The following is a 12,378-nucleotide window of genomic DNA, read 5'->3' as shown; positions in this document are numbered from 1 at the left end:
AAAAAAAAAAAAGAAATAGAATGGGCTCTGAAATCAAGCTCCCTGGGTTTGAATCCTGGCTCTACTTCATTTGTTATGTGGCCTTGAACAAAATTACTTGACCTTCCTGTGTTTCAATTTGTAAAATGAAAATAATTAGTAACACACAGAGTTCTTGAAGGAATTAAATAAAAAGCACTGGGGCTTTTGAAAGGAGACAGGTGACTGTTGAACTTCAGGTATAGTAAAGCAGTCCAGTATTAAAGACATTAAAGTGCACAACACAGTAAAAATAGTAAAAATGATCCTATTTTTGTTTTAAAATGAAGTGTGTGTGAGAGTGCAAGAACAGAAGCTTATATATGAGACATCCACATTGGAAGTAGATTCGCCACATTAATATAGTAACTATCTATAATAGTGAATTGGATTATATTAATAGTGGGATTACAGGTAATTTTTGTTTTGTTTTGTTTTGTTGCCAAAATGCCTCTCTGTATTTTACATATTTCTTCTAATGTCAATGAATTACATTGTAATCAGGTAAAAAGGTAAATCAGATAAAACTTTTGATTTATTTAGAAAAATAAGTATTAAAGGCTCTAAACTAAATGAGGACCACTCAGTAATACCTCTATTTAATTTACAGCCTGCAATATTTTTCTTTTGTCTCTAAAGAGCAGTTCTAGCATGGTGATGGTTTGGATTCAGAGACACAGCTTTCGAAAAGGATAGCTTGTGGATCCAACTCTCGTCTTCTGGCACATCAACATGTAAGAATTTCTGATTCCAGTGTGGGACAAAGGATGTGTATATGTATGACTCTTAACCAAATATGTCTTTGCAGATTCTCTCTCTATCCAGTAGCTAGCAAAATCTGTGAAAAAGGATTAGGGGCTGGAGTGAAACAATGGCAGAGACCCCTGGTCTTTACATGCCATTAAAATCAGCTCAGGAGGTCTTAGCACATATGCAATAAACTACCTTTTCCTTATTGCTCTACTTCCAGCTATGTGAATTAAGTGAAGTAAATGACGTATATCCTATTGAAATAGCAGGGGGAAAGAAAAGGAGAAAACAACGACAGGTGATGGCAAGAGAGTAGTTTCATGGAAGGCTAAAATTTACAAGTGAATCTAAGAATTCACTTAAAAAAATACGGTTAGAGACAGGTCATATAATCTACAAATGTAATCTTTAATTTAAAAATATCTTTCCCAGTAACAATGTCCCACTAGAGGTTGAGATAACACTGTCATTATGACCTATTTTTCTTTAACTTATTCTGAAAGCTTACTTTAATTTTAGCATATAAAATTTGGGTCAAAGAACAAAGAGTTGCTACCTAGGGCTTATAATTTCTCTTCTGACTATCTAATAAAACTCTTCAGAATTTCGAGATAACCGAGATTGAAAAAAGAATGAAGCTATCTTTATAACTTCTCCTCTTCATTATAGAATACTGATCTCCTGTTTCTGGAGAAGTCTTCTAAAACCAGAACTAGTCAACTTAAAGACGAAATGATTCATCTTAGAGTATATGGACATATAAATGAAAATAAAATGACAGTCTTATTCACACAATTATCTTTGCTAATCCTAATAGATACTTTCTTTTATCTATTACCGCCCTGTTTTAAATAAATTGTATTTCTGTACCTTTCCAAGCTGAGGGGAGAAAAAAGTTGACATATTAAAAAGAAGTATGCATGTAAGTCTAGATATAAGATTATATGATCACCAAAGTATATTTTAAGCACTTACTAATTTATGAATAGCAGAATAAAGTCTGTAAATTACCATATATGACTGTAATTTTCAGAATTCTAGTACATTAAGCAATAGAAAAACCCTAAGCCCAAATGCCAATAAAAATGGTCTCCGTATTGTCCTCATTTGTGCATGAAAAAACAGATCACACAGTGGGCATCTAATAAAAATTTTAAATGTCAATTTTTTTTCAAGATGATCTCATTTATCCATGCCAAAATTTACATGGCTTTCGAAATTATTTTATTAAATCTATTTACACATGAAGTTCTGCTATACAGAAAGTTAAACAATTCAAAGCACCCACCAGTCTGCAAAGAATTTACTTCAATGGATTATCTCCGCCTTTTAGTAAAAATGAAACACCTATACTGTTTGAACAGGAGTGCAAGAGAAGGAAGCTGGACAATAAGTGTCAAAGAGGCTTGAACAGCACTCACACCAGGCAGGCCTCTTCAGGGCTCCAGCAATTCAACCTCAAATTGCAACTTCTCCAGGCCCCATATGATTGATGCAACTTGAGCCACTAGAGCATTAGGTGAGGGACTGCTATTACTAGGAAGGGCCAAAAAGCAAACTAATGAGGAAAAACTACAGATTAGTTGAGCAGCGCAGGGAGTTACTGAACTCACTCACTCAACATGTCCCCCTATTCTGAAAGGAGCAGTCACACCTGCACGTCAGATGAAGGGCGGAAGAGAACCATCGTGTGTCCCTCACTCGTGTGGCACTCTTGAGTACACTGGGCTCCTGGTAATTTTGAAAGCCCATTCGTACTTAGCTCTATGAAGCCTGTTTTGGCATCACATTTGCTTTCCACTTATGTTCTGCTTTGACTGACATCAAACTTAACATGCATTCTTTGGCTGGAATACGAGAATAAACCAGTGGAAAGAGGTTAACTCTCAGAACTAGATGATTGGGAAAATGTACTGGTGAAAATCTGTCTAGTCGACATTTGTAGATAATTGGCAGTCGACGGCATTTTGATAAATATTTCAGGGATGGTAGGGAAAACGAGACTAATTTAAAAGATCTGGGCCATTGGGTTGGACTCATAAGCAACGAGGTAACAGTCATCTCGCTTCTTAGCGCTGAGAGGCAGGCCGGTCACTTGACAGGCCGCTTCCAGATCCCCGTCTGCAGCCCCGTCTGCAGCAGCCGCTCACGCCAAAGGCAGGCGCGACGCCGCTCAGCACAAGTTGCCCAAGTTTCCCACCTGGCCAAGCGCCCCGGGCGTCCCCTCCTCCCGGGCCACCTCCCCGACACTGCTCGTGCGCCCTGCCTGCGAAGTCTGTTTTGATAGTTAACACCCCTCATGGCTCAAGCTACGGGCACGGGCGCGGCCCTGGCCCAGCGCGAGCTCAAAGGTGCCTGTCATCAACCCCGGCCAAGAGCGACGAGGCCAGGCGACGGCCGCGCCGAGGCGGGCGCGGCGGTGTCGCGCGGAGGCTGTCGGCGGCCGCCGCACACTCACCACGCCTTGTTGACATGTTTTGAAGCTGGCAAGCGGGGCAACGCCCCCAAGCCGACTCCAAGGTCTGAGTGCCGCGCCCCGCGCCCCGCCCAGCGCTCCCGAGGGGCGGCCCCCTCGCGCCCCGGGCCCCCCCACCGTCCACCGTCCACCAATGTCGGCCGACCCTCCCCGGCCCCGCCGTCGCAGCGGGGCTCCGGCTCTAACCCTCGCTGTTACCTGCTGCCGGAGGCGGCTTCCCCCACACACCACCCCGGACTCCGGGGATGGCGGCGGCGGCTGGTTCCGCGGCTCTCACATGAGGCCCCCCGGGCCCCGCGCTTCGGGTTCCCGCCGCCGCGGCCCCCCACGCTCCGCCCGCATCCGAGACGCTGGTCCCGCGGCGGGCACCAATGCGGATCCACCTTTGCGGCTCTGGCTGCCCAGGGAGACGCCTTCCTTCTCAGTCCCGCGCTGTCCGCGTCCTGCTCCCGGGACCACTTGTCGCGGTGAAAGGCTCCTCAGCGAGCTGCCGGCACCGCGTAGATCCGCTGCGCCTCGGCACCGACACCGACTCCAAAATGGCGCCCGGGGCTCGCGGCCGCGCGCTTTCCCTGGCGCGTCTCCGCCCGGAGGGGGCGCGTGTCCGCAGCGGCGCGCGCGAGTGGGCCGCGCCCACGCGGGAGCGCTCACCGCCCCGCGCAGCTGGGGTCCCTCCGCCTCCAGGTATTCCACGTGACTGCTACTTCTAGGTGATCTTTCCTTGTGATGGCGAAGTGGGAAGGCTGGAGCTAACTACAGGTTTCAGGGACTATCTGTGGTGGAAACTGGAAAGTTTAGGGACATGGAGCAGAAGGAGGAACGGAGGGAGTGTCTCTGGAGCCTGCTGGAGCCCAGCTGCTGGTTGGCGGGCAAGAAGGATAAACAGGAGCTGGGCGCCCCTGACACACCTCCACGCGCGGGGCGCGGCCTCGGATGGCCACGCCTGCGCTGCGGAACCCAAGAGGTTAAAATACAGGCTCTAAAAATATGCACACTTCTTGTATACATAAGGTGTTTTTAAAAACTGCAAGGAAATATACCAGAATGGTGACAGTGTTATCGCTGGGAGTACAAATGATTTTTATATTAAAAATATTCATATTTTCCAATTTTTCTAAAAACGATATTAATCAGAGTTAATACTTTCTAAAAACCTCCTTTATAAAATAGACTCCTGTAGTTTATTAATAGCTTTCTGAAACACAATACGGAAAACGTAAAGGAATAGATGGTAATTTAAAACCTCTGTTGAACCCTTTTGTAAATCGAGGCATCTTTGTCACTGCTACCTAGTTAACTTGTTTTAAAAGTTTGGATTTCTGGATAGTTAGAATGTCCTTAGATGCAAGATCATAACTCGAGTCATACACCACCACTCCTGCTTCCCTCAAAAATAAAAAGAAAGTAATTTTCCATCCAAAGATGTCTTCTCAAGGATTTGACCCATGTGTAAGAGACTGCAAGGCGGTGATGCCCAGGGAGCCCTCCACTCTTCCACTTCGCCTACCCACACCCCCAAATTGAGCTAGGAAGTCATGTGTAAAATTACATTTACATCCTTTTGGGAAAATACCAGTGTTTTCTGTTAGGACCTGACTATTGAATCATCAAGCAAAACTGAACAAAGTCTCTAATAACATAATGTGGTTGTACCTGAACTGCAACATTGTTTTAGGTTCCTCAGTGACTGGATGATGAAGCAGGTTTTTAGACAGGCAATGGTAATTACTAGAGGAAGAAAACCAAATACAGGCCCATTTATTTAAATCTAGGTTAACATTATGAATGATCAGCAAAGCACGTTAAATCAGCAAATAGAATGAGTATATGTTATTATCACATTAAGACTGTCACACTCCAATTGTAGTCCTTTTTAAATTCCCCATTACAGGTTATCTTCTCCCTAACGAAGACAAAGAACTTGGTGTAGTTTACCTATCAAATGCTCCCTCTTCATCCCTATTAGTATTAAATGACATTATTTCATTTTTTAAAAAAAGTTGTATTTATGTTTTAATCAGTCAGTACTTATTTACATTTATCAGTTGTGGTGGAGAGGAAGGCTGGCTGTGGAGTAGTTGGATCCAGCAGAAAAAAATATTTTATTACTGGCCCTATTTAGAATTGCCAGTGCATGTGATTAAAAACAAACAAACAAACAAAAAAACCCCAACGTTTAGTCAGCTTTATTAATCCCTTCCGTGAGTGTGCTTGGGCTTGTAACAGATAACCCTAGGAGCTATAGGTCATTTCGTCCCACAGGGTCTGGAAAGCAGAAAAAGGCACTCACTATGTGGTGAGAAAAAAGAAAAGCAAAGGAGATGCAAGAGGACCTAGCGGGAGCCACGGAGCCTGAGTCCCCAGCCCTGGCTCTACTCTGTTTCCAGGGGCTGGAGGTATCGCAGTGATTGCATTTTTTTTACTTGCTAAAGTTATTTTGAATTTGTTTTCTTTCGCTTGCTACCAAAACTCCTTACTGGTACAAACTTGACCTGGGAAGGTTCCTCCTTGGGTTTCAAATGATTTTTCCTTCTGACTGGAAGGCAGTCATGGAATTTGGTCTCCTGTGTCCTGTTTCTGGGGGTAGGTGTGGCATCTTCTCTATAGCTGTCATTCACCAAGGGCAATTCTGCCTAGTAACATAGGGGTGGTTGGTCCCTGGGGCTGGACTGGTCTTAGATGGAGCCCTAGGAAAATGGGCTTACAACTGCCCCTTTTTGATGGATTTCCTGCCTCCAAGTTGACCTATCAACCACCGGCCTTACTATAAGAAAGAGGCATGAATTCTTTCCTGAGGGGCAGTTAGATCTCTGAAGAGCAGTTGAGTCGGGGAGGAAGAGAACTTTTAATTCTGCCTTAGTCATTCCTCTGAATCATAGAAGTGGAGGGCCTTAGAGATTAGAATGTGCTTTCCCACTCTTTGACCTCTTTGTTTCTCCCCAATTCCTCTCCTTTTTCTCTTCTCTCAGCTCCCCCAGCCTGGTATTTCCCAACAGGAGGAGAAACTCGTCTCCCCCATCCCCTTCTTGGATCTTGCTCTCACCTCCATTGCTCAGTCAAACCTGCTCCAGATTGGAATGGAGAAGATGTGGGTCGGGTTGTAGCTCAGGTTCTGATCCTGATTCCGCCTTCACTGGATATGTGAGCTTGGACAAGTTACTACTTAACTTCTTTGTGCTTCAGTTTCCTCATCTGCCAAATGGGAATAATAATAACTCTACCACATAGAGTTGTGAGAATTAAATGAGTTAACATACGTAAAGCACAGGTCTGCTGCAGGCATACACATAGTAAATGCTAGCTATATTGCTGTTGTTCTCACTATTGGCTGTAACTCCACGAGTGAGGAGGCTCTCTCCAACTTGGCGTCTCCCCTCTTAGTTACGCCACCACAGACCACCCTGTCTGGCATATTATGCTAACAAAACCATTTCATCTCAGGCCCTCTCTCTGGATTTTAACTGCACCTGGGATTAGACTGTAAACTCCTCAAAGGAGAGAAGTGTGTTTTGAGACTGACAAGAACCTTTATCATGTCTTCCCAAGACCACAGTTAAAACTCTCCAGCTGGTCAGCAAACCAGGGACTGTTTTTCCAGCCACTGTCTGACCTGCTTCCTGCATTATATTCCCTAAAGCACATCTCTTGCTCAAAAAAGTCCAAAGATGGGTGATAAAATCCACACTGTTGAGAATGGGATTTTAGGCCAGTACTATTCATTAGAAATATATGCAAGCCACATACGTTATTCAAAATTTTCTAGAAGCCATAGTTTTTTTAAAGAAGTAACAAAGAACAGGTGAAATTAATTTTAATATTTAACTTAAATATATACTCAATATGTACAAAATATTATTTCTATATGTAATTTAAAAAAATTTTTGAGATACTTTCCTCTTTTTGTCTTTTTTTACTAAGTCTCTACAAAACCTTGGGCTAGTTATTTAACTTCTGTGAAATTCAGTTGCTTTATCTGCAGAAGGAAAACAATAGTTCATAGATTTGTAGATGATGAAAATGCAATAATGCATGTAAAGCCCATTGTATTTGTTTCCGATTGTTACTGTAACAAATCATCACAGACTCAGTGGCCTAAAACCACAGAAATTTCTTATTGTACAGTTCTGGAGGTCTGAAGTCCAAAACGGGCTAAACTCAAGGTGTTTGACTTTGCCTCCTTTTCCCCATATTAGGACCCTTGTGATTACATTTTTATTGTGTTAAAGCAGGAAAATCTCCCCATCTCAAGGTCTTCACCCTTAACCACATCTGCAAAATCCTGTCTGAGATGTAAGGCAGCATACTCACATCTCCTGGGGATTAGGACATGGGTGTATTTGGGGGCCCGCCTTCCACACCCACACATTCACACGTGCTTGGCCACTGTCAGCCCTCAACAAATGTTACCTTTCCTTATTAGGAAACCTTGACTATAGTTCTTTTTTTTTTTTTTTTTTTTTTTTTTTGGCAGCTCAGCGGCTGCTCAGCTCGGGCTGACTCGAACCGCTGTTGCTCAGAGCTCAAACTCTTGAGCGAGCTCTTAACCAACTGAGCCACTTGACTATAGTTCTTAATAACTTTGTATTCTTGATGTTTCTGTTTGTGTTCTGTGACTGTCACATCCCTAGTACCTGGCACATGCACTGCACATATTTACTCACTAACTCATACAGTTCATACCTCAAGCCCCTTCTGTGGGTAAATCATGGTTACTAAGCAACTGGGAATATAGTTTCCACTGTCATGAGCCTGTACTGTCAAGTATGGATATAGGACAGGTGCTCAAATGTTTATTAAGTGAATTAATGAAGCAAAAGAGCTTACTTACACTTCTGAGGAACACATCTCACCACATTTTCTCCCTGACACGCTCCTTCCCACTTTTTGCTTGTCAAAACGTCCTTTAAGACTAGGCTCAAACACTTGCATTTAAAAAAAAATTTTTTTTTAGGAAATGGACATTGTAAGTTGAAACTGAACGTTTCTTGCCTTGCTTTGTTAGCTAAGAAATTTACTGAGATGATGGCCTGTTGTCTAGCAACAATGCAAGGCTGTATGGTTACTTACTTACTGGACACTCATCTCAAACCTTGGCTTCTGTTTCTTTCATAATTTCTCTTTAGTGTAATTCCCTCCAGTAGTTATCTTTTATAGTCTATGTACTTTTTTCCAAGTTATGTCATTTGTGAAATGCAGCAACCCTAAGTTATTTATAATGTATTATCCTTTTGTGTTGGTCAGTGAGATCCTTTAGAAAAGCAGATGCCAAGATAAAGTTAGAGGTACAAGAAATCTATTGGGGGTAGTGCCTGTGACAGGTCAGGGGCAAGGGAGTCCGCAGGGAGAGCGTTCAGTCTGTGATGTGGATTTGGCATCTATGAAAGGACAGGGGAAAGGACGATTGCTCAGGAGGGAGTGCTTCCTTGGGCAGAAATGGCCAGCTGTAGCACCCCTGCAATGTTGTCATTGACTGGGGCTGCCCAGGGAGAGTGTGGCTTAGGTGGAGTGCTGTGGTGGCTCTCACAGGTGGTGCAGCTGGCAGCTGCCAGCTCACCGCCTTCCTGCAGGTAGGGTCTCCCATGAAGGGGGATATGAGTCGTGCGCCTCTGGACTTAAACTGCACACTCCTTGAGGCAGACGGTCTTGTTGCCTTTGCCACCTTGCCCATATTGCAATATCCAGTTACCAATTCATAACTTCTTCTCATAGAAAAGTTGGTAATAGTAATAGCATGATGTGGTAAAATTTGGATTTGAGAGACAGAAGAATCTGGATTCACATCCCAAACCTAGATTATATTAGCTAGAATCTACTGCAAGTTATTTAACTTCTCTAAACCTTTAAAGTTATCTGCTAAAATGAGATTAATAATGTTTTACCCTACGGAGTTCCTGGAAGGATTAAATAAAATGCCTATAATCCAGTGTCTGCCATTTAGAAGGTGTTAAGGAAAAATACTTCTTTACTCTTCACTTTTGAATCATACTTTATCATGGAATAAAGTGCTTTTGTAAATACGTTCTCATTTGATTTAGATTCAGTATTAAAATTTAAGGAATTGTGACTAAAAAAGGTGAAGTGTTCTGACTGAAGGTCACACAGCCCAAACAGAGGCAGAGTTGGGACCTAAACTCAAATCTGGTTTCAGTTCCAGGGCTCTTAGGTACTGTGGGCAGTTTGTAGGAAACTGAGCTGCAATGTTTCATCACATACACTGTCAGAAACACGTTACCACTTGCAGGTGGAATTCAGTGACAAAGTGGGCAGGGAGAGATGTTGGGGCTGAAAATCTGAAAAAGGTGGCAAATCAATAACCATTGTGAATTAAGAGGGAATAAAGAGAGCACTACATATATTTTTCAAATAAGCTTGTTGAGAGAATAAGGAGTTTTTAGCCCTAAACAATCTAGCCAGAAAACTAAGAAAAATGGCTTTTCCTCGGCTTGAAAATGTAACAAACAGAAAGTGAACGTTGGGGCCGGCCGAGTGGCACGGGGCCGGCCGAGTGGCATGGGACGCCAGAGGGCCCCGGTTCGGATCCCACATATGAGGGCCAGTGACACTGCCCTCTACAGCTAAGATGCTGAACAACAGCTCAACCTGGAGCTGTGCTGCCGTGGGTCACCAGTGACTGCGAAGGCTGCAGCCGCCGCTGCTGCAGTGGGTTGCCATGGGCTACGGTGTGTAGCCAGCAGCCGCTGAGAGCAGCCGTTCAGAAGCAAGTGACTGATCTGCCTCACCTGGGAAGAGCGCAATGATGGTGCCAACTTGGGCCAGTGAAGCAACGTCCTTCACAACTAGACTGAAGAACAAAAGGACAGCAACTTGTCTGTTCCCATCCCCTAATTCCCCAATTAAAAAAAAAAAAAAAGAGGAAAGTGAACGTTTCCTTCCAGATGCCCGAACTGTGACTCTGCTTTGTTTCCTAGTATATTACACATAGCATTTGACAATGGTCTTTGTGTACAATGTGCTTGAGCCAAATGTCTGCCAAAGCCTCTCCCTTCTGTTTTGTCATAATTTATTCCTAAAATGTTTAAGTTTCCTGGTGTCGAGATGGTTGGGGTATGATTGAAAATAGCTTCCTCATAAGTGAAGGTAAGTTGAAGTTATTTTGAGTTTATGTTACAGGGCTTTGTTGCTTTTATCCTTTTTATTACTAGAATATTAACTTGAGATGGCTCATGCTAATTCAAGAAATCACAATAGTTTCCTGTTTCCTTTCTTTTCCACTGCAGTATACACACTGGAGCTGATCAATGTGCCAGCGAAGTTAATGGATAAAAATGAGATTCTTTACAGTTCTCAAGCATCCATGACGTCTCTTATCTGTGTGGCATTCTCAAGGTCAGTTTTATTCCTGTGTTCTGTTAGTTTAAGTCAACTATACTTACAATGGCCTCATCACATTCTCCCTTCATTTTCCTGGGGTATGTCTACGGACAGCTTCTGTCTCCGTACCTACTTTGTGTTTCCTGGAAACATTTAAAGCCAATCCGCAGCCTGCGCCCTCGATTTTCTCCCATAGGCCTGGGAATGGAACGAGATTTCTGTGATTGGCGTGGGTTGGGAAAGCAGGTTGAGGCAAAGCTTCCTAAGCAGGTCCTGAGAGGTAGAAGATGGGGCGAGGAGCAGGGTCTTTTGGGGAGCAGGGTCATCCTGTCACCCAACATCCTCATGGCAGAATGACATGTCCTGAAGAAAAAGGCTGTGCTGTGCTGAAGGTTCTGGACTCTCTTTTGAACACAAAAGTAGTGTCCCAACTCGTATTTTGTCAAAAAGAAAAATGTGAGGATATAAACATATGAATACCTTCAGGACCCTTTTCAACTTAAGGTATCAGGGTTTCTTCATGAAATATTAATCCAAAGTATTTTAGACATTGAAATTGAATAAATGCTGCCTGCAACACTTACAGCTTGGTTTGGAAGCACCATAAGTCCCTAAATGACAAATTATTCCTCCTGCTTTCAAACACATCAGGCAATTAAAAAATTGCTTGCAAGTCTAAGGCACTGTCACATACTACAAAGGAAGTTTGTATAATCTTCTCTTGAGAAGTTATAAAAGAAAGTGTTATTTCTTTTACAGTGATGGTTCTGATGTATCTTATTTAGATGAAGTGTGACCTTCTGTACCATTTCAAAGTCCCCATGTGCTTGAATAGTGGATCAACAAGTTGTGTCATGAAGAGATCAGTCTTTTTTTGTTGTTTTTAACAGTAAGCTCTCTAACATCAAGAAAGCTAGACTACTCACTAGTCCATCACATTCTAGAATTTTCTATGCACCTACTTTTTTCTCATGCCTTTTTCTACATCTCTGCCCCTTGAAATGCTACTTATTCTTCAAGATGCAGCTCCAATGACCTCTTAGTTACACTCCTCCCAACAACAACAAAAACAGGAAACCATTAAAAATGATCTTTCCTAAATCCTAAAGCATTTGGCTGGGGCATTTTAATGAAATTTATTGGGACAGTCTCTAAATAGTTATCTGTGCTCTTGATTTGATCTTTTCTTTATATTTTGAGGTCATTCAAGGCACAGATTATTTTAAATTTCTCACAAATGCTCAACAAATATATTTACAACAGTAGAAATTTAGGATAAAACCAATCAAAACTTTTGTCAGACTCATGATACAAATATATTCTGAGTTCATGATGAGTCATAAAGAAACAATTCAGCAATTTCATGGGTTATTTAAAAAAAAAAAAAAGCTACCAAAACACACTGTAGTCTATAGTAAAGGGATCTTGTTGATTATTTATAAAAGTTCTAAAAGGTGCTGGTTAATAAGGTGGAGGTTGGTCAATGTCCTAAATGTTTTTTTCTTCTGTCTTTGGCATACCTCTGTTATGTACGAAAACACACACACACACACACACACACACACACACACACACACACACACACACATATATAGAGAGAGTAATATCTATATGTATATGCATATATATTTTTTTCTACCTAGTGTTTAATTAGATTCCAACATTGTGCTTCATTACTATTCTTATTTTTCGTAACAATTATGCAAGTTGACTGTGCTGTTAGTAAATTTCAAAGAAAACTGGATGTTTTAGACCTTAAAGATGTTTAAATTTTGTTTCTTAAGCAACACCTTACACAATTG

The 12,378-nt window shown here is 42.4% G+C and overlaps 1 protein-coding gene across 3 annotated transcripts in view; it reads right to left on the bottom strand.

Moving 5' to 3' along the window:
- The window catches only part of FBXL3 (F-box and leucine rich repeat protein 3), a 19,171-nt gene extending 15,344 nt beyond the window's left edge, over positions 1-3,827 (bottom strand). Inside the window, exon 1 of one of the 3 annotated variants that reach the window (XM_019654310.1) lies at positions 3,443-3,827. The gene's annotated coding sequence lies outside the window, so the exon portion shown is untranslated. The remainder of the gene's footprint in view (positions 1-3,442) is intronic. The other 2 variants (XM_019654311.1, XM_019654312.1) reach the window with 2 other exon arrangements.
- Between the last annotated feature and the right edge of the window lie 8,551 nt (positions 3,828-12,378).

Source organism: Hipposideros armiger, unplaced genomic scaffold (assembly GCF_001890085.2).
Source record: "Hipposideros armiger isolate ML-2016 unplaced genomic scaffold, ASM189008v1 scaffold_219, whole genome shotgun sequence".
NCBI classification, from domain to species: Eukaryota; Metazoa; Chordata; class Mammalia; order Chiroptera; family Hipposideridae; genus Hipposideros; species Hipposideros armiger.
This window is presented reverse-complemented; position numbering and strand designations above follow the sequence as displayed.